Source organism: Bos taurus, chromosome 27 (assembly GCF_002263795.3).
Source record: "Bos taurus isolate L1 Dominette 01449 registration number 42190680 breed Hereford chromosome 27, ARS-UCD2.0, whole genome shotgun sequence".
In the NCBI taxonomy this organism is placed as follows: domain Eukaryota; kingdom Metazoa; phylum Chordata; class Mammalia; order Artiodactyla; family Bovidae; genus Bos; species Bos taurus.
The window spans coordinates 37,453,022-37,466,538 of record NC_037354.1 but is presented as its reverse complement, the minus strand read 5'-3'; positions in this window follow the sequence as shown (position 1 = coordinate 37,466,538).

Genomic DNA, 13,517 nt, shown 5'->3' with positions numbered 1-13,517 from the left:
TCTTTGCTAAGTCGGGTCCAACTCCTATGATCGCATGGACTGTAGCCCACCAGGCTCCTCTGTCCATGGAATTCTCCAAGCAAGAATACTGGAGTGTGTTGCCATTTCCTTCTGCAGGGGATCTTCCCGACCCACTGATGGAACCCATGTGTCCCGCACCAGGAGGTGGATTCTTTACTGAGTGAGCCACCAGGGAAGCTCAAAAAACACGTGCACGCAGACACACACACCCCTTTGACCAGCTGTTTCTCGGGGGTCTGTCCCAGCAGACAGCCCTCCTCCTGCTCAATCACACTCCTCAGCTACATTGGAACTTTGTGCCACCCCGTGGACTGTAGCCCGCCAGGCTCCTCTGGCCATGGAATTCTCCATGAGGCTGCAATACTGGAGTGGGTAGCCCATCCCTTCTCCAGGGGATCTTCTTGACCCAGGGATCGAAGCTGGGTCTCCTGCATTGCAGGTGGATTCTTTACCAGCTGAGCCATCAGGGAAGCCCCATGTGTCCTATAACCAACAATAAACATCGACTGGGATGGGGGGGTGGGTCCACAGAGCAGAACAATCAGAAGGTCTCCATCATCAAGGGGACACATTTGCATCCTGAGAGCCAAGGAAAACCGCTGCTCATCCGTCACTGACCAAACATGCTCCCTGTGAGGACTGAGTCTGCTCCTTCCAGTGACTGGGGAACGCTGGCCAGATCACTTCCCGGAGAGACGTTGTGAGAGTCACACGACAGAGCAGAAGGTGACGGGAAACAGCTGTGCTTTCACTTGAAGGTCTAAAAAGTTACGATTAGTGGACTTCCCTGGTGGTGTAGTGGATAAGAATCTGCCTGCCAATACAGGGGACGTGGACTCCATCTCTGGTCCAGGAAGACCATCATGCCTCGAACAATGCCTTGAACAATGAAACCCATGTGCCACAACTACTGAGCCTGCGTGCTGTAACTACGGAAGTCTGTGCACCTAGAGCCCGTGCTCCAGAACAAGAGAAGCACCGCAGGGAGAAGCCCGCGCCCCGCCATGAAGAGTAGCCCCTGCTCGCAGAAATTAGAGAAAGTTCTCCCAGCGGCGAACACCCAGTGCAGCCACAAAGAAAAAAAAAAGAGTTATGATTAGTATTTTTTAAACTGTAAAAGTAGTACAATCCTAACAGTACACTGAAAGTAAGATTCACAATCCATCTTCCTAATCTAATCACCGTTAAGATGTTGGTCTATTTCTCTCCAGTGTACATGCTCCTGCATGCTTGCTCACACACACACAGAGTTGTTATCTAGTTTGTATACAACTTTATCCTTCAGTTGAACTGCTACTACTAGTTGAACTGCTATTTGACACCATTATAAAGGAGAATGTTTTGGTATCAACTTTGAAAACAGAAGAAACTTTGATCTCTGTTCTGCAACCTTTTATCCCTATGTGAATAAAACTGTTATCTCTTTACATCAGAGTCTTGAGAGTGGGCTATCGTGTATATTTCATGTTTGTTCTCTGTTACACGTCTTTCTTATTCAAGAGCCTATTCTATAAATATCTTACAGAGTTCGAAAAACTAAATTCCATTGAGGCGTTCAGTTAATGAGTTGCCTTCCTTGCAAAGAATGACAGTACAGTTACATAGTACTGAGTCTGCAGGTTGCTGTGAGAATGGCGTCCAGACTGTCTGGGATACTGTCTTTGTTTAGGGAAATGCATTTTAAGAAAGTTACATATGTTCATCTGGGGTTGCAGGGGCTGGGGAGCGGGGGAGAGTCAGGAGACCCAGAGTCCAAGAGGAAGGAGTTTAGATCCAAAAATTAAGTCTGAGAAAGCTGTCTTTCTGCTATGAAATGTTTACTCTCGACAGTTAAGTCCTCCACGCCAACACCATTTTACAGGCCAGATACTGAGGCCCAGGGAGCAGGAGTCATTGTCCTGGGTCACATGGGTAGAACTGGGCCAGAATCCTGTAAAGAAAGAAAGAAAGTGAAGTCACTCAGTCATGTCTTACTTTTTGTGACCCCATGGACTGTAGCTTACCAGGCTCCTCTGTCCATGGGATTCTCCAGGCAAGAATACTGGAGTGGGTTGACAAATCCTTTTCCAGGGGATCTTTCCGACTCAGGGATCGAACCTGGGTCTCCCACATTGTAGGCAGGTGCTTTACCATCTGAGCCACCAGGGAAGAATCACATAAGCTGCTATGAAGGAGACCATACCAGCTCACAGAGAAACGGGTGTGGAGAGGACACCCAGCCTGGCTTCTGAAGACCCATCCACACCCTCCCTCCCTGGCTGTCCATCAAGGAGGTCCCTGTCCTCTTCTCTGGGCCCTTCCTGTGTCCTCAGACATTCCTGCAGCCTGTCTGCTGACATCTGGTCACAGTCGTTGGAGTTTCAGATGCTCGGCTACCAGCAGTGGGAAGGACTGGTGATGGGAGTTTGCGCTCATAGGAGTCAGAGGGCTGGAAGCTCAGTGCCTGAAAAATCTCACTGCCCTCCAACATAATCCCCATTGACGGCTACAGTTTCACTCTAAAGAGAATTCCTTTTTTTCCCCCCTGATTTACTCATTTTTTAATTCTTAAATTTAAGAATTTCCTAATTTTTCGTTCTAAATTCCTGATTTACTTACAACTTATAAATAAACTTTAAATTAACATATTACAGTTAACATATTAAACTTAAGTTAATTCTAATTTGGCTTAAACCTTTACTAAAACCAGGACCCTAATAGGTTTTACTAAATTTACTATAAAACCAGACCCTTTTTCTGGTTCTGCACGTTGCGTGACATCCTCGCAGTAGTAACATTGCTCATTATGCGTAGCGATTTGAAAATCACGGTTTTAAAATAAGTGTCGAATTCTTCCCTGAGCTCAAAGGATGAAAGCCAAGGGCTGCTGGGGGCCTTTGTGCTCCCTCGGGTCCGCGGAGCAGAGCCCGGACCAGCGGTGCAGTGGGCACCGACGCCCCCTGCTGGACTGTGCTCAGACTGCAGGTTAGCGCCAAGAGGCCCCTTTCCGAAGGGTGTGTACTTTAGATGTCATTTCTTCCTTAAACTTTAAAAAATAAAATAGCAAAACAAACACAGCCTGCCTGAACTCAAAACGAAGCACTCGAAGACAGCAGGCTGTTGGCCCAACAGTTCCAGAGAACCCATTCGGGCTGAGTTGATGCCCCCACGGCAGGAGTCAGCCCAGCCCCAGGGCTGGAAGGGTCTGCTCTGCCAGTCCTGGCGTTTGTTCAGAAAGAGGGTTTAAGCAGAGGGAAGAAACCATCTGTAAAGTTATCACCCACGCCAGTGCTTCCCAGTCATTCTGGGATGCTTTCCCTGGGACTTCTGCTTCAGTGGGTCTGGAAGGCGGCCCTTGTGGCTTATGGACCACAGACCACTGACCAGTATCCTCTTCCAAGTTCGGTACCGCAAGGACCCAGAGAAACACTCAATGACAGGGAACTAACCACATGAAACACGGAGACGAGGAGGAGCGTGAGAGCAGCCAGGCCACGAGGACCCAAAGGCCCAGCAGTCCTAGAACCTCCGTGTCCTCCGGAGGCTGGCTCTTAACACCAGAGGGGACACCCCTGGCTCGGGCAGGGGAGAGGTGGATTTCTCATTGTTTTTCTGCTAAAAAAAAAAAAGTATTTAAGAAGACAATTCGGATTATACAAATATTTGACCCTTCATGTAGTGGATGGGCTCCCCTTAATGGCTCAGTTGGTAAAGAATCTGCCTGCAATGCAAGAGACCCCAGTTTGATTCCTGGGTCTGGAAGATCCGCTGGAGAAGGGATAGGCTACCCACTCCACTATTCTTAGGCTTCCCTTGTGGCTCAGCTGGTAAAGAATCCACCTACAACACAGGAGACCCTGGTTCGATACCTGGGTTGGGAAGATCCTGGACTGGAGAAGGGAAAGGCCACCCACTCCAGAATTCTGGTCTGGAGGTATAGTCCATGGGGTTGCATGGATAGATCTTGTTTTTGGAAAACTGCAAAATAAGGCAGAAGGCGGGGAGCTTTTATAGGATAAAGAATAAAAAACAAGGGAGAGAAGAATGGAAAATATCCAGTTGGCTGGGGCACCAGGGTGAACCTGATTTGGACGGGAAGCCCAGCCTTGGGTGGTGAGTGGGGTCACTGACTCACTGACTGCATTTGCCCCGTGAATCCAGGTCAAGTGGCCTTTAGGGCACACGAAAGTCACCTAAGTTTCTCTTTGCTATGGCAGCACCCCACCCAGGAGCAGCACCACTGTGGGCCTAGAAATTCCCTTCCACACGCCTCATCTCGCGCTTCACCTGCTTGTTTGGTTTCCCGTCTGAGGGGTCACCTCCTCCTCTTTGAATGACACGAACTGCCTTCACTGTTGTCATCATTTTTCAGGGCTCTCTCCCGGTCAGGGTAACAACTGAGCCACTCCTGGTCTGATTTTCCAAGGCTTGCACCATGCCGAGGCATGTTACTTCCTCCTAGGCTCTGCATCCTCAGCAGTGGGGCTTGCTTCGAGCTGCAGGACAAGTGGTCAGACAGCCAGGCTTCCCCTTGGCCTGGGGAACAGGATCCTGTGGATTCTGCTTATTCTACAAAGTAAGTTCTGTAGTCAAAGGAGCCTCCTTGCCCTCCTGATGGGGGTGCCTCCAGGTGGGCCCTGGACCCAGGCGAGTGGACCCAGGCGAGTGGTCCCAGGCGAGTGGGCCCAGGTGCCCTCAGCAGATGTGCTGAAGGACCTCCAGAGGTTGAAGGGAAAGAAGGCCAGGGGTGGAGGCCAAATTTGTAATCAGGGCAGAGGGCATCCCTGGGTCAGGGGTAGGGACTGGGTCTGAAATCCTCAGGAGCAGCAGGGAGGGAGGAAAGTTGGAAGGAAGGAGAGAGCGTGGGATCTCAGTTGTGGGCACATAGCTGGCTGCTCTGGGATGGCTTTATTGAGGCTCAGACAGTGGTGTGGGGGCGAGTTGTCCTAGTTACTTGCCCTGGGCCAGGGTTAATTGCAGGTAACTCTTCAGTTATCATCCTCAAAAGAGTTGTGGTGTGTGGGCAGAACCCTGACCTACTCCTAGGGACCCTGCGTTTGCCCCTAATTAATCATGTGATCTTGGATGAATAATCTGTTGTGGTGTCAGATTCCTCCTCTATTGGGTGAAGATGCTGAATTAGATCAGTTGTTCTCAATGTTCCTTTGGGGAGCTTTTCAAAAACACTGATCCCTGGTGTTGCGCCCAGGCATTTTAGACCAGAATTTAACTGGTTTACTGAGAGGCCCGGGAATCAGATATTTTTTAAGCTCTCCAGGTGATTCTAAGCTATAGCCAGAGTGTTGATCCACAGACCAAAAGAACTCTGTGTCCCCTTTGGGTTTGAAATTCTATGAGTCTGGATGGTAAGTAGGGAAACCAACCACCCCAGTTTGCCCAGGACTCTCCCAGTTTTAAAACTGAAACTCCTTGGCCCCAGCAACCTCTGAGTCTCAGGCCATGGTCTACATCACTCCCCGTCTGACATGGTACAAAAAGAGAGAAGAACTTAGGCCTGCTCAGAGCTCTCCACCGTGTGCTGTGAGCGTGGGTTTTGTGTGTGACGTCACCGGGCCTGTTGGTAAGCAAATATATGACTCAGCCACTCACCTGCCTCATAATTGCCGTGTGTGCAGCTAAGTACACATTTGGATAAAGCTTACCTCCTGTGGATTTCTAAAGATTATACATCAACCATCCTAGCCTGTTTCCTGTTCTCCAACCTGATGCTTTGAGAAAGCATGCTTTTATTTTTTCTTTCTGACTCTAGTAAAAGGAAGAAAAAGTAAGAGCAGAATAGTTTTAAAAGACATTCATTCATTCAGATCTATCCAGCCTCTGCCTTCTCTGCCCCGTGTCCATTCCACACCAAGTCATATTTTTCTACCTTCAAGACACCTCAAACATATCCCTTCCAATTGCCCTACATCTATCACTCTTGGGCAATAGTTCCCATATTTGAGGGACATTAGAGTCATCTGACAAACGTGTTGCAGTGATAATTCCAGGGCTGGAGTTTCTGGTTCAGGAGGTCTGGAGTGGAACCGATTTTTCATGGTTCCCATAAGATCTCAGTTTCCAACAAGGTTCCAGGTGTCACCCCCTACATTCAGGGTGATGCGTGGAGATCTGGCAGGTGCGACTCCAGACTTCAGAAGAGGGACATGACTCTTGAGCTGTGGGCTTTAAAAAAACTTGTGGCGAGATACACACAACATAAATTTGCCATCGTGACCATTTTTAAGTGTGAGTTTGGTTGTGTTAAGCACATTCCCGCTGCTGTGCAGCCGCCACCACTGCCTGCCTCCAGAACTCTTAATCTTGCAAAATGGAAACTCTTCCCATTAATCTATAACTCCCCACCCGTTACCCCCATCCCAGCCCTGGCAACCACCGTTCCAGTTCTCTGTCTGAGGCAGAACGGTAGAGCTTTATCCGTCTTGTTGTGACTGGCTTACTTCTCTCGACACAGTTTTCTCAAGATCCATCCGTGTTGCAGCCTGTATCAGAATTTCCTTCCTTTTAAAGGCCCGATAGTATTCCATTTGGAGAAGGAAATGGCAACCCACTCCAGTGTTCTTGCCTGGAGAATCCCATGGATGAAGAAGCCTGGTGGGCTGCAGTCCATGGGGTCGCACAGAGTCGGACACGACTGAAGCGACTCGGCAGAAGCAGCAGCAGCATTCCATTTAACTGTATGGACAACATCTTGCTTATTCACTCCCCCATCGATGGGCATTTGGGTTGTTTCTGCCTTTCGTGAATCATGCTGCTATGAACATGGGTGTGCAAATGTCTCTTTGAGTCTCTGCTTTCAGTTCTTTTGAGTTGGAAGTGAAACTGCTGGATCATGTGGTATTTCTATTTTTACTTTTTTGAGGACCCTCTATACTGGTTTTCATGATGACTGAACCATTTTACACTCCCATCTGCAGTCCACAAGCATTCCGATTTCCCCACATCCTCACCAACACTTGTTATTTTCTGAATTTTTGATAGTAGCCATGCGGGGTTTTGGCATTTTTAATATACATGATTAAGGAAATTTGAGAAATTGACATCTTAAAAAATCCTTAATGAGAACTTAATGAAGGAGAGAGCATAAACATATTGGATTGGCCAAAAAATTCGTACTAAACCAGTGTGGCCAACCCAATACTTTGAAAAAAAAACCCTGACATGTTTTGCTGAGACTTCTTTCATCCTCTCCCTTTGCCTTCACTCTCTCCCTTCTTCCTTTTTCTCTGCTATTCTGCTCCCATATCTGTGCATTCCTTAGTGACTTCTGTCCAACCCTCCATCTTATAGAACGATCATCTTACCCACAAGGCAAGCCGTGTCCCTCTCAAAGCTACTTACATCTTTTTTAAGCCAAGAGCAAATTCTGAATCAGGTTTTAAGCAGTGGCTGTTTGGGTGAATCCTTGGGAGCTTCTTAAACCACATCCATCTTTTTCCAAAGTGACAAAACTATTGTACTTTGCATTATAAAAGGATAAAATGGGAGGCTAAGGTATTACTTTTTGTTCTTTGCAACTGCTGACAACAATTTATAATTTCTTGCCGATCAGAGGCACAGGTTTTAGAATTATCTCTCCTTTGCATTAAACAAAAAGGTAAGATATACATATCAGAGAAACAAAGATACGTATAGGTGGCTCATAGAAAAGAAAACGGAGATTATCCTTCTTTCTCATGGTCGGTATGCTTTATTTTATGTTTTTGTGAATTGTAGATTTTGGAGATAATTGGAGGACCCAGCTGACCACTGAAGGGTGAGACTGGAAATATGGAATTTCATCCCTAAAGGGTTGGAAACAAAGACCTCAATAGTGGGAAAAGGGTCTCAGCAGATGAGGCATCTGGCCCACAGAGAGATCCCCCTTCCCTTCCACAACACAAATTTTTTTGGCCCCAAGAATGACATAAGAAACATTCAAAAAATTGGAACTTGAAGGTTGTGGAATGAGTTCTCGATTTCCGTGTGCCATCTACGGGACATTATATGCATGTATAGTATTTCTTAACTGCTAGTTAAATGCTAATATAGGTGTTAAAAAGGTAATACTGTCCAGGGACTATAGGCTCTAGCAAGTGGCTGCAGACTGATAGACCCACGACAGGACGGCCCCTTGATGCTTTAAAGATTGTCCTCTTAGACTAACGGGCCTCAGAGGAGCGCTCACAAGGGGAGGAAGGGCACCGTGTCCGGCATGTCCAGACCTCGGAGATGAGCAGGGTGCCCTGCTGCAGACAGCCTGTCCTTACCCGAGAGCACGGGCCCTCCCAGACAAGGTGAAGGCGTGTGCGTTTGGGGACAGTGAAGCAGGTCGATTTCTGGCTTAGTCAACCATGTGAAGACTATTGTTTAAAAATAGCCGCTGTTCAGAATAGACTATTCGGTATTAATCAGTAAGTGTCCCATGGACAGGGGAGCCTGGCAGACTGCAGTTCATTGGCTCACAAAGAGTCGGACATGACTTAGCAACTGAATACACAAGCACCCTCTTGAAAGCCAGTTGTGAGATACATGTGTGATAGAGACTGTGACTGATGGACTTCCCTGGTGGTCCAGTGATTCAGAATCCGCCTGCCAAATGCGGCGGACATGGGTTCGATCCCTGGTCTGGGAAGATTCCACAGGCCTCCAGGCAACTAAGCCTGTGTGCCATCACTACTGAGCCCGTGAGCCTAGCGCCTGCGCTCTGCCACAAGAGCAGTCACCGCAGAGAGAATTCTACGTGCCACAGCTAGGGAGGAGCCCCTCTTGCCACAACTAGAGAAAAGCCTGCTCACCACAACGAAGACCCAGCACAGCCAAAATAAATAAATATATAAAAGAAACTGTGACTTATATCAAAAGTGATGAGACAGAGTCCTGTCCTCAATGACATTTCCCATCTAGAATTGCCAGCCCTTTCTTACTTACAATGGTTATGACTCCAGCTCACACCTGCTTAGAATAGATGGTGGGGAGACAGCGCAGTGGTCCTGGGGGGTTTGCGGAGCCAAGGGAGGCTCTGTGTACTCAGCAAAGCTGTAATCAGGACTTGCAGCAGTGTGGAGGCCAGGAGCAGGGCTCAAAGTCAGCACGACGTCCTCTCCCCAGGTGATGCTCTGGCCCCCTCGAGTGGAGACAGATTTCTCCACGTGATGGACAATATGGCACCTGGTAACCCAGCCTCACATGTGCCTTTCAACAGCCCTGGCCCGAGGGGAAGGAGGCTTCTCTCCCAACTCTGAAGATGTCATAAAGGGATTTTGGCTCCAGGTCACTGTGGCCAGGGCCGAGGTTCTACAGTGAACCTGGTCTTGTGCCTCCTCCATAGCTAAGGAGCCAGGCAGGGTCCTCTACAAGAAGCAGAAAGGGTTTGGTGTCAGATGGAATCATGGTGGCAAGAAGACCCTGGGCACAGAACAGCCCTGGCAGGCAGTCTGCCCCTGGGAGGGCCGCCTCCCAGCCCAGAGTGTCCACTCACTGCGGCCACACCCACTGGGGCTCTCCACCCACCTGGGCACTGTAGCCATGTGGGTCATCTGTGAATCCATGAACTGAATCACCAAAAACATTTAACTGGGGAGGTTTCGGGTTCACTTCCTTCTACATCAGAGTGACCACAAAGGAAACGTTACGGCCCTTAGATTTGATTGAGAAAGCTTGATTAAACTCTCCTTGATTTCACCAGCTCTGCAATTCTGTGTGAATTCTCCATGGCCTGACTCCAGGCAGAAGAGGCCCTGGACACCAACCATTGTCGTGATGTTTTTGTTTTGTTACCATCTTATCTGGTCCCCTCTACCCCCACCCCACCCAGTGGCTGTCACAGAGTCGTGGGGTCCACGTCTCACTGATCCCTTCCCAGTGGCTTATCAGTAGGGGGTGTTGGAAGTCTGGGGCAGAGACAAGTGGGAGCCAGTTCTTGGGTTTTGAGTATAGGCTCTCCCGTCTGGTCAGTTTAATCCAGTGCTTCTCAACTGGGGGCCATCTTGGTTGTCATACTGGGACTCCCGACAGGGAGAGACCAGGGACACTACAAGCACCCCACAGGGTGCAGGGAAACCTGCAGCAAAGACTCGTTCTGCCCAAACGTCAGCATGCTGAGGGCAGGTTCTGCTTCTGATCCAACATGCAGTAGGAGTCCAGTTCTCTGCAGGGTGAAGGCTAGGTGTCAGATAAAGTGAGAGACAGTCCTAGATGTGCCAGGAAGTGTTGAAGAGTGGGCATGCGTGGGTCTTCTTCAGCCTGCGGCCTTGGGACATCAGTAGTGCTAAAGTGGACAAGCGAGTCCAGAAACGCTCCTGTTCTGACTCGTTGTTGCCAAGGGGGCAGGGAGGGATGGAGTGAGAGTTTGGGTTTAGCAGATGCAGACTGTTACATGTAGGGTGGATAAATAACAAGGCCCTTCTCTGCAGCACAGGAAACTCTATTCACTATCCGGTGACCAACCGTAACGGAAAAGAATATGAAGAAGAATGTCAGCTCAGTTCAGTTCAGTCGCTCAGTCGTGTCCCACTCTTTGCGACCCCATGAACCGCAGCATGCCAGGCCTCCCTGTCCATCACCAGCTCCCGGAGTTCACTCAAACTCACGTCCATCTAGTCGGTGATGCCATCCAGCCATCTCATCCTCTGTCATCCCCTTCTCCTCCTGCCATCAATCTTTCCCAGCGTCAGGGTCTTTTCCAATGAGTCAGCTCTTCGCATCCGGTGGCCAAAGGATTGGAGTTTCAGCTTCAACATCAGTCCTTCCAATGAACACCCAGGACTAATCTCCTTTAGGATGGATTGGTTGGATCTCCTTGCAGTCCAAGGGACTCTCAAGAGTCTTCTCCAAAACCACAGTTCAAAAGCATCAGTTCTTCGGCGCTCAGCTTTCTTTATAGTCCAACTCTCACAACTGAATTACTTTGCTGTACAGAAGAAATATGGATACAGCAGAAAAACGGATGGCATCACCAACTCAATGGACACGAGTTTGAGTAAACTCCAGGAGTTGGTGATGGACATGGAGGCCTGGCGTGCTGCAGTCCATGGGGTCGCAAAGAGTCAGACACGACTGAGCGACTGAACTGAACTGAACTGAGCAGTAAAAATAATGCAACATTGCAAATCAACTATACTTCAATAAGATAAATTAAAAACACAAACAAACCACTTCAGTTCTAACAAACCCTAGAGACACAGCAGCCTTGAATCAAACAATTCCCTTCATGGTCGCAGGCTGAGCTTTCACCAGCCTGGAAGCAGTTCTCAGTCATCCCACCCCCCTCCCTTGGGTGGAAGGACCTTGATTTTCCAGGCTCCCAGGCTGGGGGGTAGCAGGAGGCTGGTTCTAAAGAGAAATTCACCCTTTCTTTACACATGGAGCCTTTGGTGAAAAACCCAAGTATCTATCTATCTGTTTGTATATCTATGTATTATATATATATATATAATTTCAAACTAACTTGGTTCTTAATGTTGCCAATTCCCATAAGAAGAAAATGTGAGATTAAAACCTACTCTTATCACTGGAAAAATTTCATCATGGGACACAAAGCATGGGAACAGGACATATTTCAACCAAGAGGAACCCTGAGAAAAATACCACTTAGATGTAATTATATTTCATCACAGACACAATAGACGTGGAGCAGAGAGGATGAGGAGAGGCTCTCTCTAATCGCGAAGCCCTGAGGAGGACTTACCACAGAGAAAACACGCATTTAGGAAGGATCAGTTTTGTTTTTCTTTCTTTCTTGTTGTTGTGCCAGGGGGCATGTGGGTTCTTAGTTCCCTGACCAGGGATCAAACCCGTGCCCCCTGCATTGGAAGCACGGAGTCTCAACCACTGGACTGCAGGGAAGTCCTAGGAAGGATGGTTAAGCTGTTTTACTGGAGACGTAAGGTTTCATCCATCTGTCCATCCACCATGCATCGCTCGTTCATTCTGATTTCCTACTCTGTTCAGGGGAGCCAGTGCTGAAGGCATGAAGAATAAAATAAAACAAGAATCAGAGGGTGACTCCCACCCTCAGAAGCTGAGAAACTGGATGTGCGCTTTGCCACGAGGAGGAGGTCCTGCATCACCCGCCACGTTCTAATTTCTGATCCCTGAATTGAGCCAGGCTGTCCTCACTCACGTGGGAAACAGGCTGAGAAATTCCATTTCACCTGGAATTAAGACGCGGGTCTATCTTGTGCTCTAGGGGGCGCCGTTACATAGAACGCACATGTCTGAGGCTCCTGGCTGACGAAGAACATGGCTTTTCTTTTTTAAAATATGGTTTAATTAGAGTAGAGCTGCTTTACAACGTTGTATTAGTTTCTGCTGTACAGCAAAGCAAATCTGCTTTTTATTTGCACAGATCCCCTCTTTTTTGGGTTTCCTCCCCATTTAGCTCCCCACGGAGTACTGAGGAGGGTTCCTGGTGCTGAGCAGTAGGTCCTTGTTAGTTACCTGTTTTACACATGGTGGTGTGTGCTTTCCCTGTGTCAGGTACTTGGGGGTCAGGGTATCTTAGAGAAGTTTGCTGTCCTGGAGGATTCAGGAGGGAAAGTCCTCTGAGATTTTTTTTTTTTTTTAAGTTAAAGTGTAACATACACCAAGGGAAGTGTGTAGGTACTAAAGACAAGACTCAGTGAGTCTTTGCACAGCTGCACACCCAGGCGACCATCTCCCAGATGAAGATAGGGATCATCTCCAAGCCCCTGAAGATTCCTCCTCCAGCTTCACAGACCACACCCCCTCCCTCAAGGGTTATTCTGATTTTATCATCATGTGTGGCTTTACCTATCTTGAACTTCATGAAAATGGGAACTCTTCCCTGGTGGCTTAGACGGTAAAGCATCTGCCTACAACGCGGGAGACCTGGATTCAATCCCTGGATTGGGAAGACCTCCTGGAGAAGGAAATGGCAACCCACTCCAGTATTCTTGCCTGGAAAATCCCATGGACGGAGGAACCTGGTTAGGCTACAATCCATGGGGTCACAAAGAGTCGGACACGACTGAGCGACTTCCCTCTCTCACTCACTCATGCCTATATGCCCTTCTTTTTTTTTTTTTTTTTATCTACTTCTTTGGTCCACATTCAAGCCTGCATATCATCCATGTTGATGTGTTTGGCACTGGTCTGATCTCTATTACCCAGAATCCCACCAGAGGGAGGCACTCAGAGATCTGTACCCATTCTGACACTGGTGGGCCTTTGGGTGGTTGGCAGCTCAGGCTGCTGTGACAAAGACAGCACGGACAAGTCTTTCGGAGCTTGTTACTCTCGCCGCACATGGGGAGTAGAATCTGAGCGTATTTTTTCAATTCTAAAAATATTCCTAGATAAAACATGCTAGTTTTAAGATAAAACACACTAGTTTTTAATCTCTGAATATGCATGTAGATGTTTATTAAAGAGAGGTCTATCTGCAGCCCACAGAAAATACATTTTCAATTGTGACTGGCCCCAGTCTGCAGAAGGAACACTGCTTTCTTCTAAATTCATACAACGAACCACAGCAGCATTTATGCTGCATAGTGGAC